This window comes from Ranitomeya variabilis, chromosome 4 (genome assembly GCF_051348905.1).
Source record: "Ranitomeya variabilis isolate aRanVar5 chromosome 4, aRanVar5.hap1, whole genome shotgun sequence".
NCBI lineage: Eukaryota > Metazoa > Chordata > Amphibia > Anura > Dendrobatidae > Ranitomeya > Ranitomeya variabilis.
In genome coordinates this window covers 773538771-773555949 of record NC_135235.1, presented here as the reverse complement: position 1 = coordinate 773555949, position 17179 = coordinate 773538771, and positions in this window count along the sequence as shown.

Below are 17179 nucleotides of genomic sequence, written 5' to 3'. Positions count from 1 at the left end.
ACTGCTATGCTGGCTACCCTATTTAACTCCACTCAGATCTTTACTTGTTGCCAGCTGTCAATGTATTCAGTATTGGTTCAGATCTCTCTGGGACTTCTCTTGTTACTTGTCTCCTCCAGCAGAAGCTAAGTCCATGCTAGTTCATTTTTGCTCATTGCTTTTTGGAAAATGTTTCTCAGTATTTGATAAGTTCAGTCCAGCTTGCTTATATGCTATTTTCTTGCTAGCTGGAAGCTCTGGGGTGCAGAGTTGCACCCTCACACCGTGAGTCGGTGTGAGGGTCTTTTTGCATACTCTGCGTGGAATTTTTGTAGTATTTTTATACTGACCGCACAGTTCCCTTGCTATCCTCTCACTATTTAGTATTAGTTGGCCTCCTGTTATGATCCTAATGGCAGAGGATCTCAGGAGTACCAGCTAAGTCTGCAAACACAAAAAACCAGCTCATAGGGAAGTGGTAACTTGACTGACCGTATACCTGATCCTAGCACAAACAACTAGCAGCAGCCGGGGAACGTACCTACGTTGGTTCTAGACGTCTCGCGCCAGCCGGAGAACTAACTAACCCTTTCAGAGAAAATAAGACCTCTCTTGCCTCAAGAGAAAGGACCCCAAAGTTATAATACAAGCCCCCAACAAATAATAACGGTGAGGTAAGAAGAAATGACAAACGTAAGAATGAACTAGATTTAGCAAAGAGAGGCCCACTGACTAATAGCAGAAAATAGAAAGATGACTTATACGGTCAGCAAAAAACCCTACAAAATATCCACGCTGAATATCCAAGAACCCCCGCACCAACTAATGGTGTGGGGGGAGGATAACAGCCCCCCTTGAGCTTCCAGCAAAATCAGGAATCACATTATAAACAAAGCTTGAACAAAATAAGGGAAATTCAAATACACAAAAATAAGAAAGCAGGACTTAGCTTATCTTGCAAAATCAGGAGACCAGGAGACAGGAGAAAACAGACAAGGTCTGATAACAACGAATCCAGGCACAATACAGAGTCTCCAGGAAGTTTATATAGGCACACCCAGGCCCAAACGAAGCAGGTGAGTGCCAACCTGGGGAAAGACACTCCAAGTGCCATACCGCTAATGACCACAAGAGGGAGCCAAGAACTATAGTTCACAACAGTACCCCCCCTTTAAGGAGGGTCACCGAACCCTCACTAAGACCACCAGGGCGATCAGGATGAGCAGCGTGAAAGGCACGAACCAAATCGGCCGCATGAACATCAGAGGTGACCACCCAGGAATTGTCCTCCTGACCATAGCCCTTCCATTTGACCAGATACTGAAGCCTCCGTCTAGAGAGACGAGAGTCCAAGATCTTCTCCACCACATACTTCAACTCGCCCTCAACCAACACCGGAGCAGGAGGCTCAACAGCAGAAACCATTGGCACCACGTACTGCCGTAACAAAGACCTATGGAACACATTGTGAATGGCAAACGACACCGGAAAATCCAAACGAAACGACACCGGATTAAGGACTTCCAAAATTTTATAAGGACCAATAAAGCGAGGCTTAAACTTAGGAGAGGAAACCTTCAGAGGGACATACCGAGAAGACAACCAAACCAAATCCCCAACACGAAGTCGGGGACCCACACCGCGGCGGCGGTTGGCAAAGCGCTGAGCCTTCTCCTGTGACAACTTCAAGTTGTCCACCACAAGATTCCAAATCCGCTGCAACCTATCCACCACGGAATCCACCCCAGGACAGTCAGAAGGTTCAACATGACCCGAGGAAAACCGCGGATGAAAACCAGAGTTGCAGAAAAATGGCGAAACCAAAGTAGCGGAACTTGCCCGATTATTAAGGGCAAACTCAGCCAGAGGCAAGAAAGTCACCCAATCATCCTGATCCGCAGAAACAAAACATCTCAAATAAGCCTCCAGCGTCTGATTAGTTCGCTCCGTTTGGCCATTAGTCTGAGGATGAAAGGCAGATGAAAATGACAAATCGATGCCCATCCTAGCACAAAAGGATCGCCAGAATCTGGACACAAACTGGGATCCTCTGTCAGACACGATATTCTCAGGAATGCCGTGCAAACGAACCACATTCTGAAAGAACAAAGGAACCAAATCGGAAGAGGAAGGCAACTTAGGCAAGGGCACCAAATGGACCATCTTGGAAAAACGATCACAGACCACCCAGATGACAGACATTCCTTGAGACACCGGAAGATCTGAAATGAAATCCATGGAAATGTGCGTCCAAGGCCTCTTCGGGACGGGCAAGGGCAAAAGTAACCCGCTGGCACGAGAACAGCAAGGCTTAGCCCGAGCACAAATCCCACAGGACTGCACAAAAGATCGCACATCCCGCGACAGGAACGGCCACCAAAAGGACCTAGCCACCAAATCTCTGGTACCAAAAATCCCAGGATGCCCTGCCAACACTGAGGAATGAACCTCGGAAATAACTCTACTGGTCCATTTATCAGGAACAAACAGTCTGTCAGGTGGGCAAGAGTCAGGTCTACCAGCCTGAAATCTCTGCAACACACGTCGCAAATCAGGAGAAATGGCCGACAAGATTACTGCCTCTTTAAGAATACTCACTGGCTCTGCGACTCCAGGAGAGTCAGGCACAAAACTCCTAGAAAGAGCATCAGCCTTCACATTCTTTGAACCAGGCAGGTACGAGACCACAAAGTCAAAACGGGAGAAAAACAATGACCAACGAGCCTGATTAGGATTCAGGCGTTTAGCGGACTCGAGGTACATCAGATTTTTATGATCAGTCAAGACCACCACACGATGCTTAGCTCCCTCGAGCCAATGACGCCACTCCTCAAATGCCCACTTCATAGCCAACAACTCCCGATTACCAACATCATAGTTCCGCTCAGCAGGCGAAAACTTCCTAGAAAAAAAAGCACATGGTCTCATCACAGAGCAACCAGAGCCTTTCTGCGACAAAACAGCCCCTGCACCGATCTCAGAAGCGTCTACTTCAACCTGAAAGGGAAGTGAGACATCAGGCTGGCACAAAACAGGCGCCGAAGTAAACCGGCGCTTCAGCTCCCGGAAAGCCTCCACGGCCGCAGGAGCCCAATTAGCAACATCAGAACCTTTCTTGGTCATATCCATCAAAGGTTTTACAATGCTAGAAAAATTAGCAATAAAACGACGGTAGAAATTAGCAAAACCTAAGAACTTCTGAAGACTCTTAACGGACGTGGGTTGAGTCCAATCATGAATAGCTCGGACCTTGACTGGGTCCATCTCCACAGTAGAAGGGGCGAAAATAAAACCCAAAAAGGAAACCTTCTGCACTCCAAAGAGACACTTTGAGCCCTTCACAAACAAAGCATTATCACGCAAAACCTGAAACACCATCCTGACCTGCTTTACATGAGAATCCCAATCATCAGAGAAAACCAGAATATCATCCAGATAAACAATCATAAATTTATCCAGATACTTCCGGAAAATGTCATGCATAAAGGACTGAAACACTGAGGGGGCATTAGAAAGCCCAAAAGGCATCACCAAGTACTCAAAATGACCTTCGGGCGTATTGAACGCAGTTTTCCATTCATCTCCCTGCTTAATGCACACAAGGTTGTACGCACCATGAAGATCTATCTTGGTGAACCACTTGGCATACTTAATCCGGGCAAACAAGTCCGACAATAGTGGCAAAGGATACTGAAATTTGACAGTGATTTTATTCAAAAGCCGATAGTCTATACACGGTCTCAAAGAGCCGTCTTTCTTGGCCACAAAAAAGAATCCCGCACCAAGAGGGGAAGCATCAATTCCTCTAAGAGGAATAGGATTTTCTAAAGGCTCTAGGACAAAACCACAGCGCTTGGCAAATGATAAATCCATAAGACTCAGGGCAGCACCTGAATCCACAAATGCCATAACAGGGTAGGAAGACAATGAGCAAATCAAAGTCACAGACAAAATGAACTTAGGCTGCAAATTACCAATGGCGACAGGACTAACAACCTTTGATGGCCGTTTAGAGCATGCCGAGATAACATGTATAGAATCACCACAGTAAAAACACAACCCATTCTGACGCCTATGATTTTGCCGTTCGGTTCTAGTCAGGATTCTATCACATTGCATTGGGTCAGGTGTCCGTTCAGACAACACTACCAAAGGATTAGCAGTTTTGCGCTCCCGCAAACGCCGATCAACCTGGATGGCCAGAGCCATAGAATCATTCAGACTTGTAGGAATGGGAAAACCCACCATCACATTCTTAATGGCTTCAGAAAGGCCATTTCTGAAATTTGCGGCCAGAGCACACTCATTCCATTGAGTAAGCACGGACCATTTCCGAAATTTTTGGCAGTACACCTCAGTTTCATCCTGGCCCTGAGAGATAGCCAGCAATGCTTTTTCTGCCTGTATTTCAAGATTGGGCTCCTCATAAAGCAATCCGAGCGCCAGAAAAAACGCATCAATATTTGCCAATGCCGGATCTCCTGGCGCCAATGAGAAAGCCCAATCCTGAGGGTCGCCACGCAAGAAGGAGATAACAATTTTAACTTGTTGAGCTGAGTCTCCAGACGAACGAGGTCTCAAAGATAGAAACAATTTACAATTATTCCTAAAATTCCCAAATTTAAATCGATCTCCAGAGAACAGCTCAGGAATAGGTATCTTAGGTTCTGACATAGGACTGCTAATAACAAAATCCTGAATGCCCTGCACACGTGCAGCAAGCTGATCCACACTAGTAATCAGAGTCTGAACATTCATGTCTGCAGCAGAGCTTCAAGCCACTCAGAGATAAAGGGGAGGAAGAAAAAAAAACCAAAAAAACTCAGACTTCTTTTCTTATAGTCCCTCTTCAGCAATGCACTTCTTGGCCTGGATTACTGTTATGATCCTAATGGCAGAGGATCTCAGGAGTACCAGCTAAGTCTGCAAACACAAAAAATCAGCTCATAGGGAAGTGGTAACTTGACTGACCGTATACCTGATCCTAGCACAAACAACTAGCAGCAGCCGGGGAACGTACCTACGTTGGTTCTAGACGTCTCGCGCCAGCCGGAGAACTAACTAACCCTTTCAGAGAAAATAAGACCTCTCTTGCCTCAAGAGAAAGGACCCCAAAGTTATAATACAAGCCCCCAACAAATAATAACAGTGAGGTAAGAAGAAATGACAAACGTAAGAATGAACTAGATTTAGCAAAGAGAGGCCCACTGACTAATAGCAGAAAATAGAAAGATGACTTATACGGTCAGCAAAAAACCCTACAAAATATCCACGCTGAATATCCAAGAACCCCCGCACCGACTAACGGTGTGGGGGAGGATAACAGCCCCCCTTGAGCTTCCAGCAAAATCAGGAATCACATTATAAACAAAGCTGGAACAAAATAAGGGAAATTCAAATGCACAAAAATAAGAAAGCAGGACTTAGCTTATCTTGCAAAATCAGGAGACCAGGAGACAGGAGAAAACAGACAAGGTCTGATAACAACGAATCCAGGCACAATACAGAGTCTCCAGGAAGTTTATATAGGCACACCCAGGCCCAAACGAAGCAGGTGAGTGCCAACCTGGGGAAAGACACTCCAAGTGCCATACCGCTAATGACCACAAGAGGGAGCCAATAACTATAGTTCACAACAGCCTCCTTTGCTAAAACCTGTTTCATTCCTATGTTTGTATTTTCCTCTTAACTCACCGTCATTATTTGTGGGGGGCTGCCTTTACTTTGGGGAATTTCTCTGAGGCAAGGTGAGGCTTTGTTTCTCTTTAGGGGTAGCTAGCTCTTAGGCTGTGAAGAGGCGTCTAGGGAGAGTTAGGTACGCTCCACGGCTGCCTATAGTGTGTGATAGGATCAGGGTTGCGGTCAGTAAAGTTCCCACTTCCCCAGAGCTTGTCCTATATTTCAGGTTTACCTATCAAGTCATTCCGGGTGATCCTAACCACCAGGTCCATAACAGTACAGCTGGCCCTAAAGTGTTAATGCATCTCAAAAGAGGGATAAGAGAAGTTCTGAGCTCATTTTTTTTTCTCTGCAGTGTGTTTTGTCTTTCTCCTCCCCTTAATCTCTGGGTGGTTCAGGACTCAGCTGCAGATATGGATATTCAAGGTCTGTCCTCTTGTCTGGATCAGCTCACTGCAAGGGTACAAGGCATTCAAGATTATGTAGTTCAGAATCCTATGTTAGAGCCTAGAATTCCAGTTCCTGATTTGTTTTCTGGAGATAGATCTAAGTTTCTGAATTTCAAAAATAATTGCAAATTGTTTCTTGCTCTGAAACCCCGCTCCTCTGGTGACCCTATTCAGCAAGTTAAAATTATTATTTCTTTCTTACATGGCGACCCTCAAGATTGGGCATTCTCCCTGGCACCAGGAGATCCTGCATTGCTAAATGTAGATGCGTTTTTTCTGGCGCTTGGATTGCTTTATACCTAATTCAGTGGACCAGGCAGAAAAAATCTTGCTGGCTCTGTCTCAGGGTCAGGATGAAGCTGAGGTTTACTGCCAGAGGTTTAGAAAGTGGTCTGTGCTCACTCAATGGAATGAGTGTGCCGTGGCAGCGATTTTCAGAAAGGGTCTTTCTGAAGCCCTTAAAGATGTTATGATGGGGTTCCCCACGCCTGTTGGTCTGAATGAATCAATGTCTTTGGCCATTCAGATTGATCGGCGTTTGCGGGAGCGCAAACCTGTGCACCATCTGGCGGTGTCCTCTGAGCAGAAGCCGGAGTCTATGCAATGTGATAGGATTCTGACCAGAATTGAACGGCAAAATTACAGACGTCAGAATGGGCTGTGTTTTTACTGTGGTGACTCCACTCATGCTATCTCTGATTGTCCTAAACGTACTAAGAGGTTCGCTAAGTCTGTCACCATTGGTACTGTACAGCCTAAATTTCTCTTGTCTGTTACTTTGATTTGCTCTCTGTCGTCCTACTCTGTTATGGCTTTTGTGGATTCGGGCGCTGCCCTGAATTTGATGGATTTGGAATTTGCCAGGCGCTGTGGTTTTTTCTTGGAGCCTTTGCAGTTCCCTATTCCACTAAGGGGAATTGATGCTACGCCATTGGCCAAGAATAAGCCTCAGTACTGGACTCAATTGACCATGTGCATGACTCCTGCTCATCGGGAGGATATTCGCTTTCTGGTGTTACATAATTTGCATGATGTTGTCGTATTGGGTTTGCCATGGCTGCAAGTTCATAATCCAGTATTGGATTGGAAATCAATGTCTGTGTCTAGTTGGGGTTGTCAAGGGGTACATGGCGATGTTCCTTTGATGTCAATTGCTTCTTCCACTCCTTCTGAAGTCCCTGAATTTTTGTCGGATTACCAGGATGTATTTGATGAGCCCAAATCCAGTGCCCTACCTCCTCATAGGGATTGTGATTGTGCTATAAATTTGATCCCTGGTAGTAAGTTCCCTAAGGGTCGACTTTTCAACTTATCTGTGCCAGAACATGCCGCTATGCGGAGTTATATAAAGGAGTCCTTGGAGAAAGGGCATATTCGCCCGTCCTAGTCACCGTTGGGAGCAGGGTTCTTTTTTGTGGCCAAGAAGGATGGTTCTCTGAGACCCTGTATAGATTACCGCCTTCTTAATAAAATCACGGTCAAATTTCAGTACCCTTTGCCTCTGCTGTCTGATCTGTTTGCTCGGATTAAGGGGGCTAGTTGGTTCACCAAGATAGATCTTTGAGGAGCGTATAATCTTGTGCGTATAAAACAGGGCGATGAATGGAAAACAGCATTTAATACGCCCGAAGGCCATTTTGAGTACCTTGTGATGCCATTTGGGCTTTCTAATGCCCCTTCTGTGTTTCAGTCCTTTATGCACGACATCTTCCGAGAGTATCTGGATAGATTCATGATTGTATACCTGGATGATATTTTGGTCTTTTCTGATGATTGGGAATCTCATGTGAAGCAGGTCAGGATGGTATTCCAGGTCCTGCGTGTTAATGCCTTGTTTTGTGAAGGGTTCTAAATGTCTCTTCGGAGTTCAGAAGGTTTCCTTTTTGGGCTTCATTTTTTCCCCTTCTACTATCGAGATGGACCCTGTTAAAGTTCAGGCCTTTTATGATTGGACTCAATCTACATCTGTGAAGAGTCTTCAGAAATTCCTGGGCTTTGCTAATTTTTACCATCGCTTCATCGCTAATTTTTCTAGTGTGGTTAAGCCTTTGACTGATCTGACCAAAAAGGGTGCTGATGTGACGAATTGGTCTTCTGCGGCCGTTGAGGCCTTTCAGGAGCTGAAACTTCGGTTTTCTTCGGCTCCTGTCTTGCATCAGCCGGATGTTTCGCTCCCTTTTCAGGTTGAGGTTGATGCTTCTGAGTTTGGAGCAGGGGCTGTTTTGTCTCAAAGAAGCTCTGATGGCTCTGTGATGAAGCCATGTGCCTTCTTTTCTAGAAAGTTTTCGCCTGCCGAGCGTAATTATGATGTCGGCAATCAGGAGTTGTTGGCAATGAAATGGGCATTTGAGGAGTGGCGACATTGGCTTGAGGGAGCCAAACATCGCGTGGTGGTCTTGACGGATCACAAGAATTTGATTTATCTCGAATCTGCCAAGCAGTTAAATCCTAGACAGGCTCGATGGTCGCTGTTTTTCTCCCGTTTCGATTTTGTGGTTTCTTACCTTCCGGGCTCTAAGAATTCACATTCTTAGAGCCCGGATGCCCTGATGCCCTTTCTAGGAGTTTTGTGCCTGACTCTCTGGGAGTCCCTGAACCGGCTGGTATCCTCAGAGAGGGGGTGATTCTGTCTGCCATCTCCCCTGATTTGCGGCGGGTGCTGCAGGAGTTTCAGGCCGATAGACCTGACCGTTGTCCACCGGAGAGACTGTTTGTCCCCGATAGATGGACCAGTAGAGTTATTTCCGAGGTTCATTGTTCAGTGTTGGCTGGTCATCCTGGGATTTTTGGTACCAGAGATCTGGTGGCTAGGTCCTTTTGGTGGCCTTCCTTGTTGCGGGATGTGCGTTCTTTTGTGCAGTCCTGTGGGATTTGTGCTCGGGCCAAGCCTTGCTGTTCTCGTGCCAGTGGATTGCTTTTGCCTTTGCCTATCCCAGTGAGGCCCTGGATGCATATTTCCATGGATTTTATTTCGGATCTTCCGGTCTCTCAGAGGATGTCTGTCATCTGGGTGGTTTGTGATCGCTTTTCTAAGATGGTCCATTTGGTACCCTTGCCTAAATTACCTTCCTCCTCTGATTTGGTTCCACTATTTTTTCAGAATGTGGTTCGTTTGCATGGTATTCCGGAGAACATTGTGTCAGACAGAGGGTCCCAGTTTGTTTCCAGGTTTTGGCGGTCCTTTTGTGCTAGAATGGGCATTGATTTGTCTTTTTCTTCAGCATTTCATCCTCAGACAAATGGCCAAACGGAGCGAACCAATCAGACCTTGGAAACCTATTTGAGATGCTTCGTGTCTGCTGATCAGGATGATTGGGTGACCTTCTTGCCGTTGGCCGAGTTTGCCCTTAATAATCGGGCTAGTTCGGCTACCTTGGTTTCGCCTTTCTTTTGTAACTTTGGTTTTCATCCTCGTTTTTCGTCAGGGCAGGTTGAGCCTTCTGACTGTCCTGGTGTGGATTCTGTGGTGGACAGGTTACAGCAGATTTGGACTCATGTGGTGGACAATTTAATGTTGTCTCAAGAAAAGGCTCAACGTTTTGCTAACCGTCGTCGGTGTGTTGGTCCCCGTCTTCGTGTTGGGGATTTGGTCTGGTTGTCTTCTCGTCATGTGCCTATGAAGGTTTCTTCCCCTAAGTTCAAGCCTCGCTTTATTGGTCCTTATAAGATTTCTGAAATTATCAATCCGGTGTCTTTTCGTTTAGCCCTTCCAGCTTCTTTTTCCATTCATAATGTGTTCCATAGATCTTTGTTGCGGAGATATGTGGCGCCCATGGTTCCCTCCGTTGATCCTCCTGCTCCGGTGTTGGTTGAGGGGGAGTTGGAGTATGTGGTGAAGAAGATTTTGGATTCTCGTTTTATCGTTTTTCAAGGCGGAAGCTTCAGTATCTGGTTAAGTGGAAGGGTTATGGCCAGGAGGATAATTCTTGGGTTGTTGCCTCCGATGTCCATGCTGCCGATTTGGTTCGTGCTTTTCACTTGGCTCGTCCTGATCGGCCTGGGGGCTCTGGTGAGGGTTCGGTGACCCCTCCTCAAGTGGGGGTACTGTTGTGAATTCCGTTCTTGGGCTCCCTCCTGTGGTTGTGAATGGTACTTTTGAGAGTTCTTCCCTTGGGAACCCTCTGGTGGTTTTGAGTGGAACTGCTGCTCTTTGAGTTCTGCTGTAGCAGCTGCGTTCACTTATCATCTCTCCTGGCCTTGCTATTTAACTTGGCTCTGGTCTTCAGTTCATGCCAGCTGTCAATGTTTTCTGGGTTGGATTCAGATCTCTCCTTGAATTTCTCTGGTGGCCTGCTCATTTCAGCAAAAGATAAGTTCTTGCTGGTTCTTGTTGTCCATTTGCTTTGGACTTTATTGCTCAGCTCATGTTATGTTTCTTTTTGTCCAGCTTGTCATTATGACATATTCAGGCTAGCTGGAAGCTCTGGGAAAGCAGATTTGCCCCTCCACACCGTGAGTCGGTGTGGAGATCATTTTTGTAAACTCTGCGTGGATTTTTAGTTTTAAAACTGACCGCACAGTGACCTTTCCTATTTTTGTCTATCTAGATTAGAATTGGCCTCCTTTGCTAAAATCTGTTTTCATTTCTGTGTATGTCATTTCCCTCTCTCCTCATAGTCAATATTTGTGGGGGGCTATCTTTCCTTTTTGGGAATTTCTCTGAGGCGAGAGTTTTCTGTTTCCATCTTTAGGGGTAGTTAGTTCTCAGGCTGTGACGAGGCGTCTAGGGAGTGACAGGAACGTCCCACGGCTATTTCTAGTGTTGGTGTTAGGATTAGGGATTGCGGTCAGTAAAGTTACCACCTCCTCAGAGCTTGTCCCATGTTTCATTTTAACCACCAGGTCATATCAGTGTTGCTCCTTAACCACCAGGTCATAACAGATGTGTGAGCTGCAAAGGCACATGAAACTTGGTCAAAGTTTTTTCAGGCTCTGGGGTTATTGTATGATGAACCTAACTCTGTGGTCATGCAGAGAAGACCTTGTTGGCCCTGTGTCAGGGTCAAGAAGCGGCAGAATTATATTGCCAGCAATTTAGAAAATGGTCTGTGCTGACTAAATGGAATGAGGATGCCTTGGTGGCTATTTTCAGAAAGGGTCTTTCTGAATCCGTTAAAGATGTTATGGTGGGGTTCCCCACGCCTGCTGGTCTGAATGATTCTATGTCTCTGGCCATTCAGATTGATCGGCGCTTGCGTGAGCGCAGAGTTGTGCGCAATATGGCGTTGTCTTCCGAGCGGAGTACTGAGCCTATGCAGTGTGATAGGATTTTGTCTAGAGCCGAACGACAAGGATTCAGACGTCAGAATAGGTGGTGTTTTTACTGCGGCAATTCTGCTCATGTTATTTCTGATTGCTCTAAGCGTACAAAGAGAATCGCTAGTTCCGTTACCATCAGTACTGTACAACCTAAATTTCTGTTATCTGTGACCCTGATCTGCTCATTATTGTCATTTTTTGTCATGGCATTTGTGGATTCAGGCGCCGCTTTGAACCTCATGGACTTAGAATTTGCCAGACGTTGTGGTTTCCCCTTGCAGCCTTTGCAGAACCCTATTCCAGGATGTATTCGATGAGCCCAAGTCCAGTTCCCTTCCACCGCATAGGGACTGTGATTGTGCTATTGATTTGATTCCAGGCTGTAAGTTCCCTAAGGGACGACTTTTTAATCTGTCTGTGCCAGAACATGCCGCCATGCGGAGTTATGTTAAGGAGTCTTTGGAGAAGGGGCATATTCGGCCATCTTCTTCACCATTGGGAGCAGGTTTTTTTTTTGTTGCCAAGAAGGATCGCTCCTTGAGACCCTGTATTGATTATCGCCTCTTGAACAAGATCACTGTCAAATTTCAATACCCTTTGCCTTTGCTTTCTGATTTGTTTGCTAGGATTAAGGGGGCTAGTTGGTTTACTAAGATAGACTTTCGAGGAGCATATAATCTTGTTCGTATTAAGCAGGGTGACGAATGGAAAACTGCGTTTAATACGCCCGAAGGCCATTTTGAGTACCTTGTGATGCCTTTCGGGCTCTCTAATGCTCCATCTGTGTTTCAGTCCTTCATGCATGATATCTTTCGGAATTATCTTGATAAATTCATGATTGTATATTTGGATGATATTTTGATTTTTTCCGATGATTGGGAGTCTCATGTGAAACAGGTCAGGATGGTGTTTCAAATCCTTCGTGATAATGCTTTGTTTGTGAAGGGGTCTAAGTGCCTCTTTGGAGTGCAGAAGGTTTCTTTTTTGGGCTTCATTTTTTCTCCCTCATCTATAGAAATGCATCCGGTTAAGGTTCAGGCCATTCATGACTGGACTCAGCCCACATCCGTGAAGAGCCTTCAGAAATTTTTTGGCTTTGCTAATTTTTATCGCCGTTTCATTGCCAATTTCTCCAGTGTGGTGAAATCCCTGACCGATTTGACGAAGAAAGGCGCGGATGTGGAGAATTGGACCCCTGCGGCTGTTTCAGCCTTTCAGGAGCTTAAGCGCCGATTTACTTCTGCCCCTGTGTTGCGTCAGCCGGATGTTTCTCTTCCATTTCAGGTTGAGGTTGACGCTTCTGAGATTGGGGCAGGGGCCGTTTTGTCGCAGAGGAATTCTGATGGTTCCTTGATGAAACCGTGTGCCTTCTTTCTCGAAAGTTTTCGCCTGCGGAATGCAATTATGATGTCGGCAATCGGGAGTTGCTGGCTATGAAGTGGGCATTTGAAGAGTGACGACATTGGCTTGAGGGGGCCAAGCACCGTATTGTGATATTGACCAATCAGAAGAATTTGATTTATCTCGAGTCTGCCAAGCGGCTGAACCCTAGACAGGCTCGATGGTCCCTATTTTTCTCCCGTTTTGATTTTGTGGTCTCGTATCTTCCGGGTTCTAAGAATGTTAAGGCTGATGCCCTCTCTAGAAGCTTTTTGCCTGATTCTCCTGGGGTCATTGACCGGTCGGCATTCTGAAGGAGGGGGTGATTCTTTCTGCCATCTCCCTTGATTTGCGACGGGTTCTTCAGGAATTTCAGGCTGATAAACCTGACCGCTGTCCTGTGGGGAAACTGTTTGTTCCTGATAGATGGACTAGTAAAGTGATCTCTGAGGTTCATTGTTCTGTGTTGGCTGGCCATCCTGGAATTTTTGGTATCAGAGAATTGTTTGTTCAGGGGTGTTGCTATATAAACCTCCTGGATCCTTAGTCCAGTGCCTGGCATCGTTGTTATCAGACACATTCTGTTTGCTCCTAACTGCTGGTCCTGGTTCGTGCAAAATTAAGCTAAGTCCTGCTTCTTTGTTTTTTGGGTTATTTGCTTGCTTTCATTTTTGTCCAGCTTGTACTAAATGTGATTCCTGACCTTGCTGGAAGCTCTAGGGGGCTGGTGTTTTCCCCCCGGGCCGTTAGACGGTTCGGGGGTTCTTGAATTTCCAGTGTGGATATTTTTGATAGGGTTTTTGCTGACCATATAAGTTATCTTTCTATATTCTGCTATTAGCTAGTGGGCCTATCTTTGCTAAATACCTAGCTCATTCTTATGTTTGTCTTTTCCTCTTACCTCACCGTTATTATTTGTTGGGGGCTTGTATCCAACTTTTTGGGGTCTTTTCTCTGGAGGCAAGAAAGGTCTTTCTTTTCCCTTCTAGGGTTAGTTAGTTCCCCGGCTGGCGTGAGACGTCTAGAATCAACGTAGGCACGTTCCCCGGCTGCTGTTATTTGTGGTGCTAGGATTAGATATATGGTCAGCCCAGTTACCACTGCCCTATGAGCTGCTTTTCTGTGTTTGCAGACTTAGCAATTATTCCTGAGACCCTCTGCCATTGGGGTCATAACAGCCGTATACATATAATGCTGATATTGCACTTTGCACCTTATTTGAGAAATATATCTGTTTTCAGCAATAAGTAATCAAATACTGAGATACCGTGGCGCCTTTGGTGTCGTTTTTCCTGCAAAAATTGTTTGTGATTAATTGTTTAGTGCATTTTGGTGATTTACAATAATAAACTTTTATATTTTTAGTATACCTGTTTGCTCACTTTCCTCCTGACAATCATAGCTATTTTTTGAGCGGGTCTTTTTGTGTCTTGCTGTCCTTTGCACATGCATATTTTGCTATTGGGGTTTTTGTGCCTACATACAGGCACTCTGATCATTGCCTGTATGTAGCAGAGCCGATCGGGTTATGACAGCTTATAGTCTTCCATGGAGACTATTGAAGTATGTCTGTGGAGACATGGGGGGGAGGGTCGGGGGTGTCCCGATCCGCTAGCCTAGCTGAAACTGCATGGACCAGGGATCGTCCCGCCACATGCCTGCTATCCTTTTAATGTGGGCAAAACGCTACTCAGACAACACAGGGTGAGGGTAAAACGGCGCAGCAATGATTTATTGAACCAAAACAGGCAGATAACACATAGAACAGTCCCAGCAAAATACCCAAGATGGTGCACATTACAGAGTCTTGCCCTTTCGCTGACTCGCCTGGATAATGGCAGCTGTGACTTCAGATCTTCCAGGGTTGCTACCCCACTTGTGGCACGCATACAAAATGGAGGCAATGACTAGCGTAGGAAGATGCCAGACAATACAAGGCCAGTTGATCTGAGGATCACAACCTGGGTTCTTCAAATGTATCCATGGATCAGCGATGGCGAATGGAGCAGATATGTATTCTTCCAACCGAGGCTGAAAACCCCTAGGTTGTTTCCTGTAGAATAATACCTCCGTGTTCCTCGTAATGGAGCCATGAAGTAAAATGGCTGCTGTCCTGTCTCTGGTCCTTTTGAGATCTATGGATGTCTTGGCAGAATCTCTCTGGCTGTTTCTCTCTCTGTCTCTTTATACAGAGGCATGTAACCTATGTTTAGAATTAACAAGTGTCCCTCATTCACTTTTTACATAAAGGGTAAGAATAGAGATTAGATCAAGTAGCATTACTTGATTTAAACTATTTCTATATTTTTTCCCTCTCTGCTTTAGAAGTCAACAAACTGGCTCAATAACACAATGCATAATTAGCATATCAGATAACATCACTAGTGATCAAGGATAAGCCACAATAAAAGTCAATATTACCAGTTTACGTAAACAAAAAGTCTGTTTTCTTCACCAACCAGAAATCAACACTTAAATTTGAAAGGCAACATATTGATAACATTCTATTATTCTTGGCTTGCTAAAAATAGTCGCCTGGTTAATTAAGATACAATACTGTAAGTCTCCACAATGCCAAAAGTAAAAAAAAATGTTTGTAAAAATATAAAAAAATAAAAGTTCAAATCACCCCCTTTTGCCCCATTCAAAATAAACCAATAAAAAAATTCAAATATACACATATTTGATATTGCCGCGTTCAGAATCGATTGATTGATCAATATAAAAAAAGAAGTAAAAAAAGAAAACAAATAGTGTAACGAAAAAAAAAGTCAAAATGCTGGAATTACATTTTTTTGGTCGCCGTAACATTGCATTAAAATGTAATAACGGGCGATCATAAATGGTATCATTGAAAACCTCAGCTCGGCACACAAAAAATAAACCTCTCAACCTGAGATCATGAAAAATGGAGATGCGACAGGTATTGGAAAATGGCGCAATTCTTTTATACCTAATAAAGATGAGTTATTTTTACTGATAAATGTTTGCTTTGGGTCGTTTATTTTCTGTTGGTTTTTGGTTTATCCTATAAAACTCCCATATAATATTCTCACCTTGAACGCACGCTGCACGCATCATGTTTTTCTACAATTTGTCAATAATATATACAGGTTCTTCCCGTCTGAGTTATTTTTGAAGGTCAACAAAATACGATTTTCCTGTAATTCATTTCTCACCCTCTAGGTATAATAATGGCTTTTCCCTGTGTGGGATTTTGCTGTTTATAAAGGTTGACAACTAGTTGGACAAGCCCTTCTCATTCCTCATGTTCGGTCCTGTTAAAATAAAAATCCTCATACAAACCTCCCATGGTGGCGCCGTTTCACTGATGTTGGCGCTTGTGTTCTTGGATCTTTTGAGCTTTTTACGTCATGTGATCCCTGTGCCCAATCAGCCCTGATGTCACTGTCTCCACCTTTGGACAAATCAATCATCATGAAGCAGTCAGAGAGCAGCCGCGGCCCTGGCTTCCTGTTCATGGTCAATACGTACGAAGGAAGGAACAGTGAAGCTGCCGCTGATCGGGTGCAGGGCTCGTGTGATGTAACAACCTCACATAAGCCCCGGGACAGTGAATCTCGACACCGCTGAAGTGGAGCCGGCCGCCAGAGGAGTATGAGTGTTTTTATTTTAATGAGGCCAAACATGAGGAATGAGTTCACTGAGAAAAAAAAAAAAAAATTATATATACCGTATTTTGGACTACAAGACGCACCTAGGTTTTAGAGGAGGAAATTAGGGAAAAAAATGAAGCAAGAGATGCTGTCAACTCTGTTCTTAATATCCCCTATCCTGGTATTCCTGATACACATGGCCCCCTCATCCCTATCCTAGCAGGAATGATCACCCTCATCCCTTTACTAGTATGCATGCCCCATCCCTATTCTGGTATGCATGGCCCCATCAGAAAACATTAAAAAAAAAAATTACACTTACCTACCTGGTGCTCCCTCGCAGTGTCCTGCTCTGATGCCAGCAGCTGCTTTATGCTTGTAAGCAGCACATGGCAGGGAAGTCACAAGCAGAGCACAGCTGCCGGAGTACTCGCCAGGACTGTGCGCAGAGAGCGGTGTGTACTCATTGCTCTTCAGTAGCGCAGTGTCAGACACCGGCTTCCTGCTGCTGCCGGCGGTCACGTGTGCCGCTACTTAAGAGAAATGAATATTCATTGGATTCATTCATCAGGAGACGATTTACTATTAAACTATATTCAAGAGGTAATAGACAAAGAAAACTCTAAAATCATGTATCATGTTATCGGAAACAGTCAGAAAACCAGCCACATATTGGCAGATCCCAGACCTCAAACTATATACTTCATAAGTTTATACACCACTCCAGTGTCAGGAATAGATAGTATGTGACAATACAGTATATACCGCTCAGGGAACACTTAATTTCCAGAGATAATCTCCATATTCATACTAAAT